The sequence below is a fragment of the Mustela nivalis genome, assembly GCF_964662115.1.
Source record: "Mustela nivalis genome assembly, chromosome: 1".
NCBI classification, from domain to species: domain Eukaryota; kingdom Metazoa; phylum Chordata; class Mammalia; order Carnivora; family Mustelidae; genus Mustela; species Mustela nivalis.
The window spans coordinates 163,240,642-163,267,933 of record NC_139020.1 but is presented as its reverse complement, the minus strand read 5'-3'; the positions used below and the strand labels follow the sequence as shown (position 1 = coordinate 163,267,933).

Below are 27,292 nucleotides of genomic sequence, written 5' to 3'. Positions count from 1 at the left end.
CAGAGGCCTGAACCGGAAATGATCTTATCATCAGCTTTTGGGATCCCAAGGTGTGGCTCATAAGTCCTCTCAGCACCGTCAGGGCAGGGACAAGGGTGAGGGAGGAAACTGACTCAACCGTCATAAGACCAAGAGCTTTGTCCTGGCCGTGCCTCCAACCCACCCTGGGCCCTTGGGCACATCACTTCCACCCTCTGGGTTTTTATTCTCATTTGCAAGACAGATAATAGCATCACTCTTGTTATTCATATTTTGGAGTGCATATGGGGTTGTGGATAGGAAAGTACATGGTAAAATTATCATGTCTTTTGCTGGGACATTATACTGAGAGGTATTTTGATTAAGTCACTGAGGCAATGGGGTCTGACAGAGCCCATTCAAGTAGTGCTTTATCACTTTGCTTCCCAGCTCTGTAGTAAATCTTCGGGTAAATCACTTTACCTCTGTAAGCCTCAGTTTCTTTGCCTGTAAAATGGGGATTGGTGTCCTTGTTTGCAGGGTTGCTGTGAGGATTGAAGTTAAAAAGATTTTACTTCTGAGCTCCCTAGGAAGAGGAATCATGTTTTTCTTGCTCTCTATTACATTCTAGTCCCTGGCATAGACAAAGTGCTTCATAAAAAGAAGTGGAAGAGTACTGAATTTAAGAGCTTCGAGAAATGCCAGCCTACAAAGTTTCTTTAGGATCTCCTTCTTTCCTTTATACTACTTGTTCATACACCTTCTTCTTTAATACTTCCCCCCTTCCTGTCCCAGGCTCACCTCACCCCCCCCCTCCCCGGGTTCCCGGGTTTGGTGGTCTCTCCCTTTCTCCAAGCTACAATTCCACAGAGTTGTAGCCAGGACACCAAAGCCAAGCCCCAGAAAGGGAAAGGGACTTGCCCAAGGTCACACAGCAAGGCGTCTAGATATAAACTCAAATCTGAGTCTGAAGTCAAGCATGAGGGGAACCTCACAGAGAGAAAGAAGGGAGATGCTTCAGTTTCCACCTCCTCCACCATCCTGTCTCAAGTCTGTCCAGGCAGTTTAATGGTGGGATAACAACCCAAACTGCCCCCAGCCAGTGGACCACGGGCCAGATGGACCCGTTATGAATCTACGTGACCTTTTGGCCACAGCACACCCAGCAAAGCAGCCAGGGCCTAAGGTTGCCTCTGAGCAGTGCACCTAGGCCGAACCTAGAAAGTTAAAAAGGAACAAAGTCGGGAGGCCTAGGTGGCTCAGTTGATTAAGGGTCTGCCTTTGGCTCAGGTCATGATCCCAGAGTCCTGGGATCGAGTCCAACATTGGGCTCCTTGCTCAGTGGGAAGCCTGCCTCTCCTTTGTCTGCCACTCCCCTGCTTGTGCTTTCTCTCTCTCTGACAAATAAATAAAATCTTAAAAAAAAATAAATAAATAAAATAGAAAAATAAAAAGGGACAAAATCAAGTTGTGCAGAAAGAGGATGGGTGAACCCAGCTTGGAGGCTGTTCATACAGAAAGACCTAGGAGTTTTCAAAGACCCTCTGAAAGATAAGTAAATGTTAGCATAAGCATCTAACTTGGTGTCCAGCAGATAGCAGGTGCATAACCATTGTTTGTTAAAGTGTAATATGAGCCAACAAAGTGATAGAGCTACAGAACAAAGCTAACACACTCTTAGGTCATATTAACAGAAAGACAGAGACTCCAGTGAAGAAGGTGACCCATATTTCACCATCTCCCATCCTATGTTCAATCCTGGCTTCTGAAGAGAATAGGGTCTAGACAAACAGATAATCCAGGGGATGTCTGGGGTATTAAGATCAAAGCCAAGAGAAGTGGCTGGAGGAACAGAAGCCTAGGGATAAGCACTGCGTGGACAGACTTGGTCACTGTCCCCCAGTATCTGCAGGGGCTCCTGCAGGACAGAGGGACCACATGGGGCTGTGAGCTCCAGAGGCCAGGACCTGGGATGTCACTAGGGCAGATGCCAGCTCAATATATAAGAACAATTTTCTAAAATTCTTTAGAGAACTGCTTTGGTTGGTCATGGGCACCCTGTCATGAAGGGTGGCAGAGGTTGGCCTAGATGTCCTTAGCTCAGAACCTACCAGTCTCTCAAATTATAACCTCCAAAGTACAGGAGGGACATATTAGTCCACCTATTTCTACTAAACTTTTAACTAAAAATAGCTAACAGTATATAGTTTAACCCTGATGTGCACCCTTGGCTATATGTCAGATACTGAATGTCATGCCTACTAAGTGGGCATCCCAAGCCCAATGGGAAGCCCCACAATAGGTCTGCTGTGACCCTGTCTTTCATTTCTCTAGATTCACCCTATTACCATATATTGGGATACACTGGTGCCAGGTTGGGTGGATTTGAGGCTCAAACAATGCATTTTAACCGAATCAACTTCTACAGAGTAGAAAAATGGCTTCAAAGAGTTCCTACAAAGAAACCACAGATGGGAGATAACTCTAATCCAGAAAGTGCAAGCAAGCAGCAGGAAAAGTGCAGCACAGACTGCTAGCTGCTCCTCACTCAAGGCCTTTATCAGCCACCTTACCATGTTGAAAACAACAATGAATGGGATCTCACACACGTGGAGAGGTAATTTCAGTAAGCAATACACATGTGAATGTCCACGGCAGCTTTATTCATAATAGCCACAAAGTAGAAACAACCCAAGTGTTCATTAACTGATGAATGGATTAAAAAAATGTAATACAATTGTATAACACCATTCAGCCAGAAAGAGGGATGAAGTCCTGATGACACGCCACAGCATGGATAACAATACAATGTGTATTGCTTAATGAAATTCCTATAGGAAAACTACTCAGAATGTGGACTTTCATCCACTATTTTCGTGATTAAATTCACACTGAGTGTATATTGGGCCTTTAGACATTAGCTAATCATCACAGTCCTTGTATATCATTTCCAAATCTATAAATATGTATCTGTTGGGGGTGCCTAAAGCTTTTTTCTTGGGAAGGCTGTGCAATCTAGAAGTGTGACTGGGGCGCCTGGGTGGCTCATTCAGTTGGGCATTGGACTTTTGATTTTGGCTCAGGTGGTGATCTCAGGGTAGTGGGATTGAGCCCTGCTTCAGGTTCTGTGCTGGGTGTGGAGTCTGCTTGGAATTCTGTCTCTCCTTTTCCCTCTGTCCCTGCCCATATTCTGTCCCCCACCCCTGAAAAAAAAGAGGAAAAAAAAAAAAGCATGGCAACCATTGCTTCAGATCCTTGGACACAGCTAAACACTAGGGGATGTTGCTCTCTGGTTGGGTTTCAAGGTTGAATCGGATTTGTTTCAGATTTAGGAACTAAGAAAAACTAGGGGGCAGTGAGCCCCCTTGTAAAAATTGTTGAGCCCCTCCCCCACAACATTTGAAGATTAATGGGAAGAAACCGAAACCTCTTAAAAGGTTTTCCCGAGCTCTGACTCTCCGAGGTGGGTGCCTATTTAAACAGCCAGAGCCACTCCAGCCTCCCTTCTCATTTTGTCACCAAAGTTTCTCTCTCTTTTTCATCTTTTTCTCTTGTCTCTCTCTCCCCCTCTCCCTACAACATAGATGCAATTTGGCAACAGTGAAAACCAGAAAGGAGGCATCCAGTTCTAGAGAAAGGAGCTTGCTGGGTCTTGAATGTCAATAGACCTGGATTGAGTTCCCACTGCCACCCTCCACTAAATGGGATCACTGCACACCACATTCATTCTCAGAGCCTCAGAGCCCTCCCCTGGAAAAACAAGCATGCCTACTACTCAACAATACTAGGACAACCTAATTTGAAAATCAAAAGATTTGAACAGACATTTCTCTAAAGAAATGGTCAGTAGTACCTGGAATAATGTTTGACATCTCTTTATTAAGAGAAACACAAATCAAAAGCACAATGAGAGGCGTCTGGCTGGCTCATTCAGAGGAGCATATGACTTGATGTCAGGGTCATGAGTTCGAGCCCTATATTGAGCACAGATACTACCTAAATAACTAAAACTTTAAAAAGACACAAAACAAAACCACAACGAGATACTGCTTCATACCCTCTAGGATGGCTACGATAAGAAATCCAGATAATAACCAGTGCTAACAAGGATGTGGAAAATTGGGAGACTTCATGTATAGTTGGTGGGATTGCAGAATGGTACAGCTCCTTTGGGAAAGCTTAGTGACTTCTCTAAATGTCAAACATAAATTCACCATATGACCCCGCAAGTCCACTCCTAGGTATACATCCAACAGAACTGAAGACCTATGTCCACACAAAAACTCCTTTCACATGAATGTCCACGCAGCTTTATTCATAATAGCCACAAAGTAGAAACAACCCAAGTGTCCATTCACTGATAAACGGATAAATAAAATGTGATACAATCATACAACACCACTTGGCCAGAAAGAGGGAAGAAGTCCTGATGACATGCCACCGCATGGATAAACCTTGAAAACATGCTATGTGGAAAAAATAAAATAAAGCCAGTCAGAAAGGAGCACCTGTTAAATGATTCCATTTATATAAAATATCCAGAATAAGCAAATCCACAGAGATAATTCATAACGTAGATTAGAGGTTGTCAGGGGAAGGAGGAAATGTGGGGCGACTGCTAAAGAGTCTGGGGTTTATTTGGGGGTGATAAAAATTCTAAATTCTAAATTAGATAGTGGTGATGGGTGCACGACACTGAATATACTAAAAAAACACTGACGGGTACACTTGAATAGTGTGAATTTGATGGTATGTGAATGATATCTCAGTAAAGATGTTATGGAACGAAAAAAAAGAATGAGGAAGACCCCCCCACCCCCCCCCCACCCCCCAGGTCCAGCACCCACGCCCCCACCCCCACCCCCGGGACCCCGCGGCGGAGCCGGAGCGGGAGGGAGAGCAGAGAGCGCTCTAGGAGAGTGGCCTGAGGGGATTTCACAGCACAGGTTTAGAGGCGTTTTAGAGGGCTGCACTAGCCCCAGTTTCACGGGTGTCAGAGACAGTAGAGGGCCCATAACTTACAGGTCCGCTTGGTTTGGACCCCGCACAGAACACCGCATCCTTCCCTCACCACAACTCCCCCTAACACACTCCTGACTCAACTTTTCTGGCAGTTTCTAAACAAAGCAGCATAAAATAATAAGCACAGGACTCTCATCTTTTGTCCCCCTTACCAAAGATTGGCTGAAGGCCTGAAGGCCACCTCTGAGGAGACGGGTTGGGACGCTCCCTACCAGCGGAGAGGCTCCCGCGACGATGGTGGCTGCGTTAGGGGAGGCGGGACTGAGGGGGCGGGACTGAGGGGGGCGGGACTGGGGGGCGGGGCTCCCTCCCAGGCCCCTCAGCCTGGGTGAGCCTCTGACACGCAGCAGGGCTCCCTTCCCCCACGGCCCGGCTCTGCAAGTTCAGCGTTTTCTCCCCAGAGGTGCTATTGAGCCCAAGGCAGAGACGCCTCCTCATCTTCTCGAGTCAATCAGGCCCAGCCCAGACGGCCCAGGGCGCCTTCGGAGGGGATGTCCGGAGGGCAGCTGCCTTCACGTGCTAGTCAAAGCACAGAAACTGGGATGTTTTGGAGGGAAACACCTTCGTCCTCCCAAGTGTTTGGTCCCGCAAGGGCAGAGTGGACGCAGCTTTCAGAGATCTAGTTTGGCCCTTCATTTCACAAATGGGGAAACAGGCTCAGAGCCATCAAAGATTTTTCTGAAGGTCCCGCAGCAAGCTGGCGACAGGAACAGGAGTTGGTCACCTGCTATGACCAGACAAGGGCTGGCCCAATCCTCAAAACAACCCAGGGAAGTGAGTATTTGTCATCTTCCCCTGACACCTCCAGAGATGGAGACTGAGGTGCTCACCCAGGTAGGAAGATGCAGAGCAATTCCAGGTCCACCTAGGAACCACAAAACATCAGGCCGGTGGAAGAGCCTGTTCTAAAAATTAACCCTTCTCCCCGCCCCTCACCCGGCAGGTGTCCCAGTACCTGTGGTCTGGAGCCCCGTGTTGGCTGCCAGGAAAGCCGTGTGTGGACTGTGCAGATGCCAGACTGGGCAGGGGAAGAGGGCGGCAGGAGAGGCCAGGCCACACCCCCGTGACAGGGAGGGGGCGGGGCATGAGTTGTCCTGGGTCACACTCGTTCACCAGGGTGGCATTCCTTCCTGCTGGTACTATCGGGCCCCAGGCCTTCCTGTCTGATTTGAAATTTCCTCATGACACCCCAGGCACAGCAGATGAGGCAGCTAAGTCCCTAGAACCACCCCCTGAGCATGGCCATGACTGCTTAGTCAGGGGGCAGCGATGTGTGGGGTGGTTGCACCGGGCTTGGCTGGGCCAAACTGTCAGCAGGGAGGAGGTGGGGTGTGTCCCAGATCCCACCTCATTGGTGAGACTGACTCAGGACCCAGCCGTGTAGGCCAACCCAGTGCTTTCCCAAGGGGTGAGGTTGGGCATAGAGCAGGACCCAAGGCCCAGTTCTTAGAGGACTGAGGGACTCCTGTGAATGGGACTGGCAGTGCCGTCTCCAGTGAGGAAACTGGGCAAAGGCTAGAATATCCATTGCCTTGTGCAGACAGGAAAACACAGGTCCCAAGGGGGTGAGGGGTGGGGACTAACCTACAGTGAGTCCAAGAATAACTCCAGCTCAGCCTGCCTTTGCTTCTTACTCACTTATCAAACAACTTGAAAGCAGAATAGTAAACAAGTACTATACTGCTTTGGGAAGCACCTAGGCAAGCTAGAGACAGGCCATTACAGGCCACATTAGGGCAAGGCCCAGAGAGCTGTGGGTTCCCAGGAGGGCTTCCTGGAAGAGGAGTTATTTGGATCCTAAGCTCAGGCCAAGATCTGAGTCATCCTTGACTCTTTGCTCTTTCATACTCTGTATCTGACATATCTGGAAAACCCTGTTGGCCCCCCATCAATGTATCCCAAAACCAACCTCTTCTCTCCACCTCATGGCAACCATGCTGGTCTAGCCAACATGATCACTAGTCTGTCTACTCCTACCCTCAGCCCAGTAGCTGTCCTAATCATGGCAATCAGAAGTATCAGGTTAAAACCCAAGTCAGCTCATGTCCCTCCTCCACTCAGCACCATTGCAGGACTCCCACCTAACTCAGGATAAAACTTGAGTTCTTACATAGCCCTCCACTATCTGGGACCCACCTCTTGCTCTCTCTAACCTTGGTTCCAATGACTTCCTCTCTCACACTGCCCAGCTAGACTGGAATGTGCCCCAAATATTCCAGCTAGATTCTACCCTCAGGGCCTTTGCACTGGCTGTTCCCTCTGCCTAGAATGCTTTTTCCCCAGTAGCCACCTGGTTCCTTTCCTTACTTCTTCAGGTCTCTGCTCTAAAGTCACCAAGAGGCCTTCCCTGACCACCAGGTACAAGGAGTAACTGCCAGCACCACCTTTCCCTATCATCTCGATTTATTGTTCGTCATCTGACATACTATATGTTTTTGGTAATACACATTTCCTCGTTATGTATTGTTTGTTCCAGGACCTAGGCTGGTGTCTGACACATAGTACGTGCTCAATAAAGTTTGTTGACTGAAGGAGTGACCTGAAAGGGAAGCCGAAGAAGAATTGCAAGGACATTCCAGATAGGGGGAACCATGTATGCAAAGGTTTAGGAAGAAGAGACACTGCTTGTCCTGAGGATCTGGAAATAACTCAGCACAGCAGTAGAGTGGGACCTGGAAGAGGGGAGAAGGGAAAGCAAGAGGCAGGGCCTTGGGAGCCAGACCAAGGAGGCCAAATGTTATCCTGAGAGCAACAGGGAGCCACACAAGGGGGACATGATCAAATCTACAATTTAGACAATTTGGCTGCCATGTTATGGATTAGGGAGGCTGTGAGGGGCAGGTATCCACAAGCCATGACAGGGGAGATAAGGACTAGGGACAGGGGCACTGCCCAGTCCCCAACAGTAGCCACAGGCCACATGTGGTTATAGAGTCCTCAAAATGTGGCGGGTCAGAGTTGAGATGTGCTATAAGTGTAAAATACATCCAAGACATGCTATGAAAAACAAGAATATATAAGAGCTCAATAATATTTTTGATATTAGTTACCTGTTAAAAAGATACTATTTTGGATACACTGGGTTAAAGAAAATATGTGATTAAAATTGGTTCCACCTGCTTCTTTTTGCTATTTTTATTATTTTATTTTATTTTATTTTTTAAAAGATTTTGTTTATTTGACAGAGATCACAAATAGGCAGAGAGGCAGGCAGAGAGAGAAGAAGAAGCAGGCTCCCTGCCGAGCAGAGAGCCTGATGCGGGACTCGATCCCAGGACCCTGGGATCATGACCCCAAGCCAAAGACAGAGGCTTTAACCCACTGAGCCACCCAGGCACCCTCTTTTTGCTATTTTTAATGAGGTTACTTGAAAGTTAAAAATTTTTGTAGGTACATAGAGCTCACAACATATTCCTGTTGGACAGCCCTTATCTAGAAGGTAGAATAGGCAGGGCTTGGTTGGTGAACTGGGAGGGTAAGGGAGACCCTCAGTCTAACTATACATCTCCTCTCCTTTCCAGCTGCTCCTGGCTGATAACACCTTGTAATCCAGAAGCAGAAAGAATGGGCTGCAAGGGAAGGCCAATACAGTTAGTTTTCATCTCAACACAAGCACACACACAAAATTCTTGTCTTTTCAGTAAGAACAATCCAGAAATGGGATAGGTTGAGAGAAGAGGCAGTGAGTCCCCCGTCTCTGGAGATTTGTAAGAAGAAAGTTAAAGACTACTATTAAACATGGGAAAGAAAGTTGAACTGATTAGTTACTTTCAAAATGTGGACCAGCAGTATTAGCATCATGTGAAGATGCTTTAGAAATGCAAACTCTCAGGTCCAATCCCAGTCCTACTGAATGAGCAACTCTGTAGGTGAGACCCATAATTTGTATTTAACTAGCCCTCCAGGTGCTTCTGATGTTTGTTCAAGGATCACTGGACTAAAGAATACTTCATATCATTTAAAGGTTTCAAGGACTGGCACATAGTAAGTGCTCAGAAAAACCCGGTTTCACCTGGTTGCTTCCTGATCCCAGGTGAAGGTACTTCCCCTCTCTGAGTAAATGAAGAGTTTATTTCCTGCCTCACCTGTAGCACCAGGTTGTATGGACCTGACACAGGATGGAGGCACAACCTCAGGGCATTTCCTATCTCTCCAACATGGCCAGATGACCAGGGCTGTGGCAGGGCTGCCAGAGGTGCTCAGGAAGCCCCCGCTCAGCTCCCTCCCGAGGTGACCTCACTGCCCTATGTGTGTGTATGGGGGTGGTGGTGATTCATGAGACAACCTCCCACTGTCCTGACACAGCTGACAGCCCCAGGGAAGCCAACTCAGCAGCTGAGCGTGGCATCCGGCTTCCCTGCATTCCAGAACTGCCTGCTGGGGGCCCACCTGACTCAGCAAGCACGTGCACTGTGCACTCTGGAGGCAACAGAAAGCTTGGCCTCAGTCTCCACATCCATCAAAATGGGGAGATGGCAGTCCCTATCTATGGTGACATGATTGGTATAAAGTGCTTGGAAGCATGCCTGCACACAATAAGCCCACTCTGCCTCTGCGTTCTTATGATGAGGCTACTGGGATCCCTCAGGCAGATGGGAACTCCCCATGAACTTGTTAGGTCTGAGAGTTATGCCATGCAGGTGTAGGGGGGAAAGAACGTCCTCCTACTACTAACACCAAGGAGCCTGGTTCTCTACGTGAACTTGTACTGAGTCACCAAACAGATATCTGTGAGGACAGCGTCTGTCTTAAGCACCTCGAAACATGTATTAAATGGATCCTCTAAGTCAGGGGGCATTGGCCCCATTTCATGGATGAGAAAACTGAGGATCAGAGCTGAAATGATTTGCTCCAGGTCACATAACTAAGCCTAAACTGACTGGGTGGGTCAGGATTTGAAACCCAGTTTCCCTGACTGCAAAGCTGGGACTTTTTCCACTCCTCTGTGCAGAAACCCCAACCTAAACGTCTGGTTTAGAAACCCCTGTATATGTCACTGAAATCCATGTTTGAAGAGTTAGCCTCTCGTGGAGACTTGAATCTTTGCAACTCCATAGTCTGAGAACCAACATCCGCAGCTGATGCTATATGAGGTGGAATTTAAAATATTCCTAAATCCAGATTAAGCATGACTCATGCTGGCCTTTGGGCCTCAGTTGTTCTGCCTATAAAATGGGCAGGATGAAAACCAGCCTTAGTTGAAGGCAGAGTTTGAACCTGGTGACCCTGACAGTGCTTCTAACTCTCAGAAGCCAGGGTCTCTATGTCTACTTTAAAAAACAAAGACCAAAGTTACATTTTAAAAATTCATAAAGAGACGGGGCACTTTAACCCACTGGGTGGCTCAGTGGGTTAAGCCTCTGTCTTTGGCTCAGGTCATGATCTCAGGGTCCTGGGATCGAGCCCCGCTTCGGGCTCTCTGCTCAGCGGAGATCCTGCTTCCCCCTCTCTCTCTGCCTGCCTCTGCCTACTTGTGATCTCTCTCTCTGTCAAATAAATAAATAAAATCTTTAAAAAACATGAATAAAAATTCATAAAGAGGGATTCTTGGGTGGATAAGTCAATTAAGCAGCTGATTTCAGTTCAGATCATGATCTCTGAGTTCTGGGGCTTGAGCCCCCTCTTCAGGCTTCCTGCTCAGTGGGGAGCCTGCTTCTCCTCTCACTCTGCCCCTTCCCACCACTCATTCTCTCTCTTTCTCAAATAAATAAATTAATTAAATATTAAACATTAAACAAAAAACTACCTCTGACCATTTTTTTCTTTAATAAAACTTTTTATAATGTATTTGAAATAATTATTTATTTGAGATAATCACATGCAGTTTTAAGAAGTTATACAGAGGTCCCATATGCCCTTTATCTAGCTTCCCCCAATGGGAACATCTTGAAAAACTATAGGACAGTTTCACAAAGAGAGATATTAACATTGACACTCTTAAAATACAGAACATTTCCATCACTACCTGGATCCCTCAAGCTGCCTTTTGAGAGCCACCACCCACTCTTCTCACTTTTCCCCTCCCTGATCCTTGGCAACCACTAATCTCTTCTCCATTTCTATAATTTCATTGTTTCAAGAATGTTATATAAAGGAACCATATAGTTTGTGACCTTTGGAGATTAGTTTCTTTCATTCTGCTTACTTCTCTGTTATATTTGTTCCTGTTGTTGTTTGTATCAATAGCTTGCTCCTTTTCATTGCTCCTTTTCATTGCTGTGGGTCTGTTATAGATCATTAGCCATTCACCTACCGAAGGACACTTGGTTGTTTCCAGTTCTATTATGAATAAAGCTGTTATGAACATTCATATACTGGCTTTTACATGGAAATAAATTTTCACCCTTCTGGGAATAAATGCCCATGAATGCAATTATCAAGTTATATGCTAATTACCTGTTTGTATATCAAGAAAGTGTCATAATCTTTTTTAGAGTGGCTGTACCATTTTGCATTCCCACCAGCCATGGACAAGTTATCCAGTTAATCCAGATCCTTGCCAGCATTTGATGCTGCTGCCATGTTTTACCTGAATCCTTCTGATGGGTTTCATTGTGCATTTCCCCAATGGCTCATGATGTTGGACATCTTTCCTTGTGCTTATTTGCCATCTGTGTACATCCTCTTTGGTGAAATGTCTACTCATGTCTTTTGCCCATTTTCTAGTTGAGATGTTTATATCTTTATATCTTTACTGTTGAGTTGTTAGATATGTGGTTTGCCAATATTTTGTCCCAGTCCATGGGTCATCCTTCAAAGTGCCAGTTATTTTCTCTTCCAGTTCTCAGGATCTGGCTGAACAAGGATGCAAACTGAGCAAACATTCTTTTTTTTTTTTTTTTTTAAGATTTTACTTATTCACTGGGAGAGAAAGCATGTACATAGGAGAGCAGTGGGAGGGGGGGGGGCAGAGGGAGAGGCAGACTCCCTGCTGAGCAGGGAGCCTGATTCCAGGCTTGGTCCCAGGACTCTGGGATCATGACCTGAGCCAAAGGCAGATGCTTAACCAACTGAGCCACCCAGGTGCCCCTGAACAAGCATTCTTGAACACATTTTACTGGTGAGGAAACAGAGGTCCAGAGATTAAACAGACCTGACCACCGATGTGTAGAAAGTTTGGGGGCAGAGGTGGGACTACAGAACTCCTGACCCTCAGCCCAGTGATCACACCACTTTGTAGAAAAAAGAGACACTCCTCTCCTCCACTGTTACCTCAGGTGCTCAAAGCACAGTCTAGAGCTGTTGCCCTCATTGAGGCTTTCAGTCAAAGAAGAGGGATGTCTGTGCCTGAAGATGGGCCAGTTTCCCAAAAGGATCCTGTGTTCAGAAAATGAACCTTCCTCCAGGTGAGAGAAAGGTCTGACCCTGGAGCAGATATAACACAAGAAGCTTCATGGGAGAGAAGCTAAAACCCTGAGGGGTTAAGTAACTTGCCCCAGGCCACAAAGTGATGAAATGATGAGATCTGGGGTTGAACCACAGTTACCAAACTCCTGACAGCCCCTTCCTTTCAGTTCTGAGTCTGGCTTTATATAGGAAAGGAAGAGAGAAATCAGGTGTATTCAATGGCTCTGGTAGGAATAAACATGCAGCCAGCAGGAAAAAAAGGAAAAAAGCAGCACTCCTTGGAGAAAAGTGAACAGTGACAATCAGGGACAGGGTAGGGGAGTCCTCTGTCCTGGGGAGCTGCGGTGTCATTAGAAGAAAGGGGGAGAAGTGAGTTGGGAACTTGGGTCCTATGGCTGAGTATGGGCCCTGGGGTCCTTAGGGTTTGTTTTTCCTGAAGGTCAGAGAATCAGGGGAAAGAGAAATGAATCAAGTTCCCCATCAGAAGGGGGAGGGCTCAAATCCCAGGCTCCAGGAGTTGGGGCCCCACAGTTCTCGCCAAATAGCAACGCCCTTCATTTGCAGAGCAGGAAGAACAGGCAAAACTCCTAACCCTGCGGCTCTGGTGGGGGGATTGGGGAGAGCAGAAAGTGGCCTCCAGGGAAACAGGACAGCGAGGGCTGACCCCGCCCAAGACTGCTGAACTCACTACTGGGTTAGGGGGAACCTGGTCTCATCTTGAGGGCCTACTTGTGTCCAGCACCCAGCTGCAGCTTTGAAGAAGGGATGTGATGCATTTCCTATTGCTGTGTGCCTTGCAGCTGGTCTAGGAGGCAAAACTGTGGAAATGCCATAGTTACAGAATCCAGAGCCAAATGGAACCCCAAGGGCCATCACTGTCCTCCAGCCAGAGGCTACTGGAACCACCTGTGGTTAAACAAGGTGGGTTTGCTACTCATTGAGATGAGGGAGAACACACCTGTGGGAACCATGGGGGGGTGTCTTTTTTTTTTTTTTTTAAGATTTTATTTATCTATTTGGGAAAGAAAGAGAGCAAGTGTATACAGGGTAGGAGGAGGGGGAAATGAGGGGGAGGAGGAGAGGGGGTGAAAGAGAAGCAGACACCCCACTGAGTAAGGAACCCAACATGGGGCTCCCTTCCGGGACTTCCAAATCATGACCTGAGCCGAGGCAGATGCGCTTAAGGGACTGAGCCCCCCCAGGTGCCCCCATGGGTTATCTTGATAGAGGGTACTAGAAAGAGCCTATTATAGGATTGCTGCTTTGGCCGGATGGTTTGGGGGAGGGCCTGAGGTAGCAGGGGTTCACTAGATTGGATGCTGCCAGAAAGGAGGGGCTAGCCTATGATGAGAGATCTTGATAAACCTTATCTACAGGGAGGGGAGCTACGATCCATAAAGATGTAGCACTCCCACTGATTTTAGCCAAGAGAGGGGTGCTAGGTATTTAGTGGGTGGTACAGGGACCTTGTTTTGTCTGGGTTGAAGCACAGTTGTCAAGTGGCCTTGCTTTGTCTCTATCACAGTCCCAGAGGGACCTTATCTAAGGTTGGTGTTTCATGAAACTGCTTATGTCTTGGCAGAGAATAGCGCAGCCCAACTGTGAGCACATGGCCAGCTTCCAGATGATAGTGGCTGTTCTTTCTCCTTCCTTCCTCTCTCTCCTTCCCTCCCTCCTTCCTCTCTCTCTCTCTCTCTCTCTCTCTGTCTCTCTCTTTCTGTCTTTCTTAGGGCTTTTGAAGCTTTAAATCAGCAGTACAGGATAAAAATTGAGGACAGTGTCTTTGATATAAAACAGATCTGTTATTTACTAACTCTGTGACTTGAGGGAGGACAGCCTCAGTTTCCTTATTTGTAGAATGGGGATGATAATATGCTTTCCTAAGAATCCAGTTGCAAATAGACATCTTGGACACAATCTGGGAGATCTGAATGTGGATTAACTATTAGATTATTTAAGGCCCATTGTTATTTTTGTTAGGTGTGATGATAGCACAGTCAGTTATATAAAAACAATGTGATCTGTCAGTGATGCAGAGTAAAGTGATTACTAGTGATATGACAGTGTCTGGGGTGTGCTTTAAAGGATTCCAACAATGGAGAAAATGTGGGAGCAGAAGAAAGGAATCACAATGAGTTAATGTTGATAAGAGCTGAAGCTGGGTGATTTGTAGGTGGGAGTTCATCACACAACCCTTCCTATTTCTGTGTATGTTTGAAGTTTCCATCATAAAAGTCTTTATAAGAATACAGTATGTTGGGGTGCCTGGGTGGCTCAGTTGGTTAAGCCTCTGCCTTCAGCTCAGGTCTTGATCCCAGAGTCCTGGGATGGAGCCCCACATGGGGCTCTCTGCTCAGCAGGGAGCCTGCTTCCTCCTCTCTCTGCTACTTGAAATCTGTCTGTCAATAAATAAATAAAGTCTTTTTTTTTTTAAAGATTTTATTTATTTATTTATTTGACAGACAGAGATCACAGGTAGGCAGAGAGGCAGGCAGAGAGAGAGGGGAAGCAGGCTCCCCGCTGAGCAGAGAGCCCCATGCGGGGCTCGATCCCAGAACCCCAGGATCATGACCTGAGCCAAAGACAGAGGCTTTAACCCACTGAGCCCCCCGGGCGCCCCAAGTAAATAAAGTCTTAAAAAAATAAAAGAATACGGTATGTCACTGGACCCACATTCCTCAGCGATAGAGAGGTCCTGTTCTTTAATAGTGTCTGGACTGTGGCCTCCATGTCTTTGTTTAAACCCAGTGTTTAAATATTTAGCAATCAGACACCGGACACCAGAAGATTCCCAGCTAGAAACAGTGTCGTGGAACCTCTGGCTGTGAACTGTGAACCCATCCTGGTGTTGTCTGACCCACAAGTACAGTCATGTTCTATAGGAGAGGTTCAACCATTTCTGTAAGTTGGGAAGTGTGGGTTGTTAACCTCTATGGCGGAAAGAAAGAATGGGAAGAAGAGAGGAGAGCAGGGAGAAAGGATGGGAAGGAGGGAGAAGAAAAAAGAAAAGAGAAAAATGAACTGGAGGGAGGGAAGATGGGAGAAGTTAGGTTTTTTAAAAAGACTTTATTTATTTATTTGAGAGAGAGGGGGTGAGCAAGAGCAAGAGAGAGAACACAAGGGGCAGAAGGATAGGGAGAAGCAGGCTCCCCACTGAGCAGGGAGCCCACAGGGCTCAATCCCAGGACCTTGAGATCATGACCTGAGCTGAAGGCAGATGCTCAACCAACTGAGCCACCCAGGGGCTCCAGAAGGAAGATTTTTAAAGAGGAAGCTTTTGAGAGCATCTTGAGATCCAAGACCAAGAGTCTGGAAATAAGGAATTTCTGCTGGAGGAGATAGTGCCTTAGCCTGGGAATTCTCCTAAGAACTCTGGGAAGTGACTTCCCTGCAAGTCTGTCCAGACTGGGCTCAAGGCCAGATGTCACAGGACACACCTGTCCTGTGGGTGTGAGGGGCAGGCTCAGGATACCCAGTGATGAAGCCTGAGGTTGCACAGATGCAAGCTTGTGTGTCTGGAATGGCAGCCCAGTGCTCTGCCTAGAGGACATACCCGCTCCTCAAGGTCTGACTCAGACATTCCACCTCTCTCCTCTGTGTTCCCATAATCCTTCCTCAGCCACCACACAATGGCAGTGTATGTCTCCCTTGCTAGGTGTCATGACAATAATACAGCAAAAACTGACAGCTACCATTCACTGCAGGCTTTCCACGTGCCAAGTATTCTGCCAAAAGTTTACCTCCTGAGGTGGGTGTTATTATTTCCATTTTATAGATGTAGAAAGTGAGGCTCAGTGAGATTGAGTCATTAGCCTAAGCTCACACAGCTAGAGGGTACTCAAACTTAGCTCTGTCTTCCCACAAAGTGAATTATTCTAAGCTGGAGCTCTAAGCTCTAAGCTCAACTTGCCTTTATATCCTCCTATGCCTTGCAAATGGCCTGGCTCCTTGGTAAATGCTTGATGGAACATTCACTTCGATCCTTGGCTTCCTCCCACAGCTGGGAGATGCCAATCTTTCCCAGCAACCTGCCTGCCTCATTCACTCCTCAGTTATATGATGCAACAAGAGTTCAACCTTATTTGCTTCAAGCCACAAACATCTTTCTCTCAGAAAGAAGTTTAGTCTTATAAATAGTGCAGAGCTGAGAGTTGAGGGACCTCAATTTGAGTTCTGAGTTGAGTCAAATTGCTTAACCTCTCTGAGCCACATTTTCTTCAGATGGCAAATGGAGAAGTCACCTGCCAACAGGAGAAAGTGTCTAAGAGTGCTCAGTAAGTGCTTCTTTTGAGTCCTGCAGTAAGTTAAAGAATTCATCCAAGCCCCTCTGAAGTGGGCTAAGATCTCATAACATGGAGTTCCAAGAGACAGACAGGGAGTTTTGCTGAGATCCAGACAGAAGTGGGACATAGGGGAGTCTGGCCTCCCCACAGGACCAAGTAAATAACCCCGGGGGCAGAGGGGTGTCTGGGGGAAAGGGGCTGGTTCTGCTGCCTGGGCCGTCTCCTCAGGCAACACTGTAAGTCCTGACTAGGAACCAATATGAGTGAAGAGAAAGATTTGTTGATAAAACCCATCTTTAGTTACCTATGGGTACCTACAGGTGGAAAGTCCAGGAATGAACCAGTTCTGATCCCTATTCTAGAAAAATAGCTGGCACATGGCTACATTTTCCAGTGCTCTAATACCTACATGTGGCCAAGAAATTCTAAGTGAACGTATCTCCTCCTACTGGAATGTAGAGGTGATGGCAGGAGTCAGAGTAGCAATATTTGACTGTGAGGCAATGCCAGGAAGGTTGGTTATAATGAGAGCCAACACGTAAATGCAACAATATAAACCAGAAAATAATAGATCATATCTTCACAGTGGTGAAAGAAAATAACTATCAACTTAAAATTCAAAATCCACCTAAATATTTAAGAGCAAAGACTTAATAAAGGCATCATGGAGTGAGTACATTTATCATTCCTAGATTTTTGCTGAAAAAAACTTTCATGGTTTCCTAGATCAATAAAAAAGAAACTGAACAAAGGAGGAAGGAAAGAATCAAAGAATCAAACTTTTGTGAGTTTTACTTCCAGAAATTTCACTAAATTCTTCAAATGAAGAGCACAGAGAGATGTCCTCTTGGTTCTGACAGGAGATAAAGAGTAATTGCCATGAAATGCACCCAGAGTATTCTCTATAGCAAACCGCAACACTCCAAGGAAAACGTCTTTACCAATCCTTATCTTATCTAGGGGAACGACATTTCTCCCACTCCAGATTCCACTGGCTATTCTATACCACCTAAAGTGGAGGAATAAAGCTAAGAAACATGCACAAGACTCACAGCCCAGGGACACAGATGCACAGAAATACTGAGATTTAATCATAAGTTTATAAAACACTTCTCCTCTTTCACCCCTTACTACACCACAATAGGACTCCAGATTAATAACAGTAGACTATGGTTGAAGGATGTAGATTCTCTCTGAGGAGGAGAATCTAGGGAAGCCCAAAGTCAATAGGGAAAAATGAAAACAAAGATGTGAGAATTTGAAGCTTCTAGCTGCTATAGCTACAGAAAACACTAGCCAACCCCAACTCCAAGCCAGATTAACATAAATTCTCACACTAGAGGCTTATTTACCTCAGTTCCTACTTACTGAAACATTGTGTCTGGCTTTTGACAAAAAACAAACAAACAAAACAAAAAAAAACAAAAACAAACCCAAAATGCATGCTAAAGAACAAGACAAAAACAGCTTGAAGAGACAAAGCAAGCATTGAAGACCAGATGCAGATATGACACAGATGCTGAAAATATCAGACTATTTAAAATACCTGCGATTAACATTGTTAAGGGCTCTAAAGGAAAATGTAAACAACATGTAAGTGCATTTAGGTAAAGTAAGCAGAGAGATGGAAACTTTAAGAATGAATCAAAAGGAAATACTAAAAAGCAAAAACACTATGATAGAAGTGAAGAATGACATTGATGGGCTCATTAGACTGGTTGTGGCTGAAGAAAAATCAGTTCAAATACCAATTCTCCCCTGTTTGATTTTTGGTTCAACATAATCCTAAAAAAATCCCAGCAAACTATCTTAGAGACATCAACAAACTGATTCTAACATGTATATGGAAAGGCAAAAGACTTCAAAGAGCCAGCACAGTACTGAAGAACAAATTCAGAGGGCTGATACTACACACATTCAACACTTGATATAAAACTACAGTAGTCATGAGAGTATGGTATTGGTGAGAGAAGAGATAAATAGAGCAATGGAACAGAACTGAGAACCCAGAAAGAGATCCACATAAAAATAGTCAACTCTTCTTTGACAGAGGAGCAAAGGCAATTCAATAGAGATAGGATCATCTTTTCAACAAATGGTACTGGAACAATAGTACACCCACATGCAAAAAGCAGACATAGATATAGACCTTCTACCTTTCATAGCAATAACCCAAAATTAATCCTGGACCTACATATAAAACATAGAAGTATAAAACATCAGGAAGAAAATATTAGGGGGAAAACACTATGAGCTTGGGTTCGGTGATGAGTTATTAGATACACAACAAAAGCATGATCTATGAAAGAAAAAATTAGTAAGTGGGACTTTATTAAAAGTAAAACCTACTGGGGCTCCTGGGTGGCTCATTCAGTTGAGAGTCTGCCTTTGGCTTGTCATGATCCCAGCATTTGGGACCGAGCCCTATATCAGGCTCCCTACTCAGCAGGGAACCTGCTTCTCCTTCACCCTCTCCCTTTCCCTCTGCCATTCCTCCTGCTTGTGCTCTCTTCCTCTCTGTCTCTGTCAAATAAATAAATAAAATCTTAAAAAAAAAAAAAAAGTAAAACCTAGTGCTCTGCAAAAGACACTATTACTCCCACAGACTGGGAGTAAATAATTGCAAATCACAGTTCTGGTAAAGGACTTATATCCAAAAACACACCAATTTAAGACTCTTAAAATTCGACAGTAAAAACACGCCTCACTGAAGATACAGAGAGAGCAAATACACATATAAAAAATGATCATTATCATTGTCATTAGGAAATTGTAAATTGGAACAATAATATACCACAAGACACCTATTAGAATGGCCAAAATCCAAAAAGCTAACACCACCAAATACTAGTGAGGATGTGGAGCAACAGAAACTCTCATTTATTTTTGGTGGGAATACAAAGTGGTTCAGGCACTTTGAAGGATATTTTGGAAATTTCCTAAAAAGCTATATATATCTTAGCATATGACCCAGCAATCCCACTCCTAGGCATCTATGCAACTGATTTGAAAACTCATGTCCACACAAAAACCTGCATGTGAATGTTTATAGCAGCTTTAGTCACAGTTGGTAAAAACTGGAAGCAACCAAAATGGCCTTTGATAGGTGAATGGACGGACAAACTACGGTATGTCCATGCAATAGAATATTACTCAGCAATAAAAAAAAAATGAGCTGGGGCGCCTGGGTGACTCAGTTGGTTAAGCCTCTGCCTTCAGCTCAGATGATGATCCCGGGGTCCTGGGATCTAGCCCTGCATTAGGCTCCCTGCTCAGCGGGGAGTCTGCTTATCCCTCCCCCTCTGCCTGCTGCTCCCCCTGCTTGTGCACTCTCTCTTTCCCTCTGTCAAATAAATAAATAACATTTTTAAAAAGAAAAAAAGAGAAAGAAGTGAGCTATCGAGCCACAAAAGACATGGGTGAATCTTTTTTTTTTTTTTTAGATTTTTATTTATTTATTTGACAGAGAGAGATCACAGTAGACAGAGAGGCAGGCAGAGAGGGAGGAAGGGAAGCAGGCTCCCTGCCTAGCAGAGAGCCCGATGCAGAGCTCGATCCCAGGACCCTGAGATCATGACCTGAGCCAAAGGCAGAGGTTTAACCCACTGAGCCACCCAGGCACCCCAACAAATAAAATCTTAAAAAAGAAAAAGATGAGTGAGAAAGATCTCTGTGAGCCACTATGGAATGATTTCCATATAGATAGTTAAGGAGAAAAAAGTAAAATGAAAAAAAAAAATCTATGGCATATTACCTGTCCTGTAAGAAAGAAGAAGTTGTAAGAAAATACACATGTGTTTGCTCATTTGTGCAAAAGAAATCCAGGAAGGGTGAACCAGAAATCAAAGAGACCAGTTACCTACAGGGAGGAAAGGGGTGAAAAAAGCGGAGAATAGGACTGGGGTAGTAGGAATGAGAAGGAAGGAACACTTTCCTTAGTGTACCTTCTTGATAGTCTTTGACTCTTACAGCAATGGTGATGTTCACATCTCTTCCCAAATAAAAACACAATTAAAACCAACCAGGACAGGGCCACCTGGGTGGCTCTGTCAGTTAAGCTTCTGACTTCAGCTCAGGTCACGATCCCAGGGTCCTGGGATTCAGTCCCACATCAGGATCCCTGCTCACTGGGGAGTCTGCTTGCCCTTCTCCCTCCATCTCCCCCCATCCCCTGCTCTGGTGCCATCTCTCTGTTTCTCTCTCTCTCTCTCTCAAATAAATACATAATCCTTAAAAAAAAAAAAAAAAGACCCAAACAAACAAGCAAAAAACAAAACCAACCAGGACATTAGGGGAACTCAAAATATTCACACTAACAAGGGCACCTGACTGTATTACAGATAAATACAAAGGACACTGAAGAGGGTGGGGAAGAGAGAGCCAACCTAAGTAACTTCGGAATATAGTATTTGAACTGGATTCTGTAAGGCTAAAGACAAAGAGAACTGCATACAAAAACTGTAGTTAGTGAGTTGATTTCTCCTGGGAGTAAGGGTTAGCAATTCTGAAACTACTGTATATGTGTATGTGGCATAATAAGAAATTAATATTTGATCTCTGCTCCCAGTTCCTGACAAACAGCTCCTAAAAACCCTTGTCATTTCCTGAGTTCATGGAGGTGACAGGAGCATCTCACACAGAGTTCCTAATTTCCTTGACATTTCCTGGTTGATGGGAATGTTTTCTGTTGTCATGAGGTGAGTCTCGGTGGCTTTGGATAGTGTCAGAATGGGGCCTGGTCACCAGAAAGACCAAGCCATGATTAGAAGCCTGAAACTTTCAATCTCTAAGATTGGGTTAATCATGATCTTGCCTATGTGACAAAGCTGCCATAAAAAAATCCCTAAACTATGGGGTTTGGAGACAATAGCTTCTGCACTTGGGACCCTTCCAGACCTTGCCTTAAGCACCTCTTCATCTGGCTGTTCATCCGTATCCTTTATATCATTATCATAAACCAGTAAACATGAGTAAACTTTTCCTTGAGTTTTATGGGCCATTCTAGTCAATTAGTGAATCTAAGGAGGAGAATATGGGAACCCCTGATTCATAACCACTTGGTCAGGAATATCAGAGACTTGCAGTTAGCATCTGAAATGGGGACAATGTTATGCAGATAAGCTTTTTTTTTTTTTTAAGATTTTGTTTATTTGACAGAGAGACATGGCCAGAGAGGGAACACAAGCAGAGAGGTAACACAAGAAGAGGGAGAGGGAGAAGCAGGCTTCCCGCTGAGCAGGGAGCCCAATGCAAAACTCAATCCCAGGACCCTGGGATCATGAGCTGAGCTGAAGGCAGTCATTTAACCAACTGAGCCACCCAGGTCACCCTACGCATATAAGCTCTTAAACTTTGGGGTTTGTGCCCAGTATGGGTAGTTAGTGTCAGAATTGCTTGGTGTGAGGGAAAAAAAGCACACATTTGAAAAGTCAGAAGCATTGTGAGTAGAGAAATAGGTCGTGTTCTCAGGGTCATGAGATGGAGCCCTGCCTTGGACTCCAAGCTCAGCACAGAGTCTGCTTAAGACTCTTTCTCCCTCTCCCTCTGCCCCTCCCTGCTCTCTCTCTCTCAAATAAATAAATAAATAAATATTTAATAAATAAATAAATTAATTAATTTTAAAAAATAAAAGAGATCTAAGAAAGATCCCTCACCCTTTTTGCTGTGGGAGGACTCAGTGAAGATGGAGGCTGTCCCTGAACCAGTACACTGAATCAGCTAGTGCATTGATCTTGGACTTCCCAGACTCCAGAACTGTGAGAAATAAATTTCTCTTGTTTAGAAGCCACCCAGTCTATGGTATTTTGTTACAGCAACCCCAATGGACTAAGACATTATATTTATAATAAACACCACAAGTTCATACTGATGTGATTTCAATCCAACACCACAGGCAGGGTTCCTTCTAGCCTTCCCCTTTCCCTATATGTAACTTCCTTCTTTGACAGTGATAAATGTTGCTCTTGTTACCTATAACACCTTTACTTATTGGTTCAGTCCTAGTGTTCTAAAGGAAAACTATTTCTCTACATTAAGGGAAGAAGTTGAGTGAAGGGTATATAGAAATGCCATATTATTTTGCAACTTTTTGTTAATGTTCCCTCCTGTTTTACCTTTTGGAAGAGTTTGAGAAGGATTGTTTTTTTGTTTTGTTTTAGATCTATTTATTTACTTATTTGAGAGAATGAGAATGAGTGGGTCAGAGGGGCAGAGGGAGAAGCAGACTTCTCACTGAGCAAGGAGCCAGATGCGGGGCTCGGTCCCAGGACCCTGAGATCATGACCTAAGTCAAAGGCAGAGGCTTAACCCACTGAGCCACTCAGGTACCCCTGTTTTTTTAATATTACCTTTTTAGTCTCTATTTCATTCATTTCTGTTCAGCTGTTTATTATTTTCTTCTTTCTATACAACTTTTTGGTAAGTCTAAATTTAATTCCTTTTCTCCCTATCTCTGATAATAATAGTTATTTCCCACCTCCCCAATTTTCTTATATTCTTTTAAAATGCACATAATATCAAATTCACCATCTTAACCACCTTTTTAAAAATCTTTTTATTTATTTATTTATTTGACAGACAGAAATTACAAGTAGGCAGAGAGGCAGGCCGAGAGAGAGAGGAAGCAGGCTCCCCGCTGAGCAGAGAGCCCAATGCAGGGCTCGATTCCAGGACTCTGGGATCATGACCTGAGCCGAAGGCAGAGGCTTTAAACCACTGAGCCACCCAGGCGCCCCACTTACCTTTTCCTAAATCCCTCTTTCCTTGGATTCTGGGATCTCACTATCTTCAACTTTTCCTCCTACCTTACCCCTATACCTTCTGAGTCTCCCTGTCTCCCTCTCCTCTCCCCAACCTTTGAATGTTGGAGTTCCATAGTTCACATTCCAGGCTCTCTTCTCTCTTATCTCCCCTCTCTAATGATCTCATTCACCTCTAAGACTTTATATATTCATTATTTCTTTTTAATAAGCTTTACTGAGGAGTAACTCCGCCTTCCTTTTTTGTTTTTTTTTTTTAAGATTTTATTTATTTATTTTGAGAGAGGAGAGAGCAAACAGGGACAGAGGCAGAGGGAGAGAATCCCAAGCAGACTCCATGCCCAGAGTAGAACCTGACTCAGAGCTCCTTCTTATCACCCTGAGATCATGACCTGAGCCAAAGTCAGAAGTCGACACTTAACTGACTGAACCACCCAGGCACCCCCTAACTCTGCCTTTTTAAGAGCACAAGTTGATAAAGTTTGACACCTGTATGTAGTGATGTAATCACCACTGCAATGAGGTATAAAACATTTCCATCATTCCAAACTGTTCCCTTTCCACTCAATCTTCCCACCCCCAGACCCTGGCAACCACTGATCTGATTTCTCTCATTATGGTTTTGCCTTTTCTGGACATTCACATAAGTGGGATCACATAATATGTAGACTTTTGTGTCAGGCTCCTTTCACATAGCATAATGTTCTCAAGATTTATCTGTTTTTATCTGTTGCATATATCAGCAATTCATTCCTTTCAATTGCTAAGTAAAAGTCTATCATACCAATGTGCTGCAGTTGGTTTCCCCATTCACCAGTTGGTGGACATTTGAATCATTTCCTGTTCCTGGTAATTAGGGAAAAAGCTGTTGTGAAAATCCAATGTACAAGTATTAGTATGGACATAGGTTTTCATTTTTCTTGGGTAAATACCTATGAGTGTCACCACTGGGTCATATGGTATGTATACTTTATAAGAAACTGCCAAACTGTGTAGTAATTTCTGACTGGAAAAAAATATATATTTACTAACTTGTAAAATTATTATAAAAATACTGTTAAACAGAAAAATAAATGTATTAAATTATATATTTATTCATTTCCTTCCTTTCTACTGAGGAAAACTTACATATATCAAAATATAGCTTGATTAATTGATACATATGTACATATATATATATGTAATTATAAGTCCCATCAAGATAGAGAATATTAAAGCACCTCAAGAAGGCTGCCTTGTGGGGTGCCTGGGTGGCTCAGTGGTTTAAGCCTCTGCCTTCGGCTCAGGTCGTGATCTCAGGGTCTTGGGATTGAGCCTCACATCAGGCTCTCTGCTTGGCATGGAGCCTGCTTCCTTCTCTCTCTCTGCCTGCCTCTCTGCCTACTTGTGATCTCTGTCAAGTAAATGAATAAAATCTTTAATTAAAAAAAAAAAAGGCTACCTTGTGCCCTTTCCCAACCAGTATCCCTTAGTTAAGTACTATTCTGACTTCTGTCACTTAGTTCTACCTGGTTTTGAACTTCATACAAAAGGAATCATACAGTATGCACTCTTATGGTGCTTCTTTTATTCAGTATAATACCTCTGAAATTCATTCACATTATTTTGCATAAGAGCAGTTTGTTGGTTTTCATTACTATATAGTATTCTATTTTATAAATATATGTATATCCATAGGATATATGTATGTATATATGTATATTCATTCTTTTGTTGGATACACATGCATTCATATATCTTGGATACATGTCTAAGAGTGGAATTGCTTATGTGAGTCGGTCAAGGTAAATAGATACATGCTTAGCTTTTGTAAATATTGCCAAGCAGTCTTCCAATGTAGTCGCATCAATTAAAGCTCCCATCATAGAACAGTTCTGTTTGTTGCACCTCCTTGGTAACACTTAGTGTTATCCACCCTTGTATACTCCCATCACTTTATTTTTTTTTTTTTTAATTTTATTTATTTATTTGACAGAGAGAAATCACAAGTAGATGGAGAGGCAGGCAGAGAGAGAGAGGGAAGCAGGCTCCCTGCTGAGCAGAGAGCCCGATGCGGGACTCGATCCCAGGACCCTGAGATCATGACCTGAGCCGAAGGCAGTGGCTTAACCCACTGAGCCACCCAGGTGCCCCCTCCCATCACTTTAAACACCATCTCTGTGTGAACTCCTTCCCTTGATCTCGATCTCTAACTCCAATGCTCTCCCCACCACACAAATGGCGTGTCCAATTGTCAATATGACATTTCTTCTTAGATGTCTTGTGGGCATCTCCAAGATAACAGGCCAATGCAAAGCTCTTAAGTCCTCCTTCCTTGCAAAGGGTTCCTTCCTCTGATTTCCTCGTCCTCATAAAAAGCATCATGATCTTCTCAGCTTGCTCCTGCTAAAAACCTGACTCCTCCTTCTCCCTCACTTCCACATCCAATCTTTCAGTGAAGCTGCTGTAATCTATTTCTATAATATATCCAGAATCTGTCCACTTCTTCCCACCTTCACACTGCTCCGCTAATGCAAACCACCATCATTCTTTTCTTTTTTTTTTTTTTAAGATTTTATTTATTTATTTGACAGACAGAGATCACAAGTAGGCAGAGAGGATGGCAGAAAAGAGAGGGGGAGGCAGGCTCCCTGCCAAGCAGAGAACCCAATGCAGGGCTCAATCCCAGGACCCTGAGATCATGACCTGAGCAGAAGGTAGAGGCTTTAACCCACTGAGCCACCCAGGTGCCCCAAACCACTATCATTCTTGACTGCACTACTGCTCAGCAGCCAGAGGGAGCTTTCTAAAAAATAAACCAATCACATTGTCTCCTTGCTTAATGCCTTTCTGTGGTTCCCTAATTCTCTGACATGAAATCTAACTTCTTTTTTTTTTTTTTAAAGATTTTATTTATTTGTCAGAGAGAGAGTGAGAGCGAGCACAGGCAGACAGAGTGGAAGGCGAGGCAGAGGGAGAAGCAGACTCCCTGCAGAGCAAGGAGCCCGATGTGGGACTCGATCCCAGGACGCTGGGATCATGACCTGAGCCAAAGGCAGCTGCTTAACCAACTGAGCCACCCAGGCGTCCCATGAAATCTAACTTCTTAACTTGGCCTGAAAGGCTGAGAATGATCTGGCCCCTGCCCATCTCTTTGACTTCTCTTCTAATAGGGAACTGACAGCATTCCAGCTATTGCCTTTTCCCAAATACATCAGGCTTGTTCGTACCTCAGGACCTTTGCCCTTGCTGTTCCCTCTGTTTGATAAGCTCTTCCCTCAAATCTTTGCCCAGCTGTCTACTTCATCTATTCAGGTCTTAACCCAAATGTCTCTTCCTCAAAAAGGCTTTCTCTGACCATCTTAGTTAAAGTTGCCCCTCCATATGCCAGGCATTCTCTATTCCCTCACCCCCTCGTAAGTTTCAGTATAGCTCTTGTTTTCCTTATGTAATCACTTACTTCCTTAATGCTCATATCATCCACTAGAATATAAATACCCAAGGGCCAGGGGCTGTGTTCCTACTGTCCTGTTCACTATGGTAGCCACCGGCCATGGGTAGCTATTTAAATTTAAATTAATTTAAATAAATAGAACTAAGAATTCAGTTCCTCAGTTACACTAGTCCTATTTCAAGTGCTCAATAGCCACCCTGGCTAGTAGCTACCATATTGGAGAGAGCAAAGAAAATTTGAAGAAAGTTCTGTTGCAAAGCACTGCTCTAGAACCCAGCTACCCAGTAAGTGTGCTATAAAGGTATTTGTAATTCTTCATCTTATGGATGAGAAAAACATAGGCCAGAGAGGTTGTGTTATTATCCCAGAGTCACACAGCCAGGAAGCTGCCTAGCAGGGATTTGAACCCAGGATTGTTTTGCTCCAAAGCACATGCTACTCCCTTTCTTTAGAGCCAGAAGCCTCCTGGTTATTTAGAGAAGCACAGGGCT

The 27,292-nt window shown here is 44.4% G+C and overlaps 2 protein-coding genes across 5 annotated transcripts in view; one reads left to right on the top strand and one right to left on the bottom strand.

Annotated features, from left to right (window-relative positions):
• The window catches only part of TMEM40 (transmembrane protein 40), a 34,149-nt gene extending 28,133 nt beyond the window's left edge, over nt 1–6,016 (bottom strand). Inside the window, exon 1 of one of the 4 annotated variants that reach the window (XM_082749078.1) lies at nt 5,936–6,016. The gene's annotated coding sequence lies outside the window, so the exon portion shown is untranslated. Of the gene's footprint in view, nt 1–5,132; nt 5,244–5,935 lie in introns of those variants that run through there. The other 3 variants (XM_082749076.1, XM_082749079.1, XM_082749077.1) reach the window with 3 other exon arrangements.
• A 7,144-nt stretch (nt 6,017–13,160) lies between these two features.
• CAND2 (cullin associated and neddylation dissociated 2 (putative)) overlaps nt 13,161–27,292 on the top strand; it is a 48,248-nt gene continuing 34,116 nt past the window's right edge. Inside the window, exons 1-2 of the mRNA XM_082748379.1 lie at nt 13,161–13,248; nt 22,769–22,933. The gene's annotated coding sequence lies outside the window, so the exon portion shown is untranslated. The remainder of the gene's footprint in view (nt 13,249–22,768; nt 22,934–27,292) is intronic.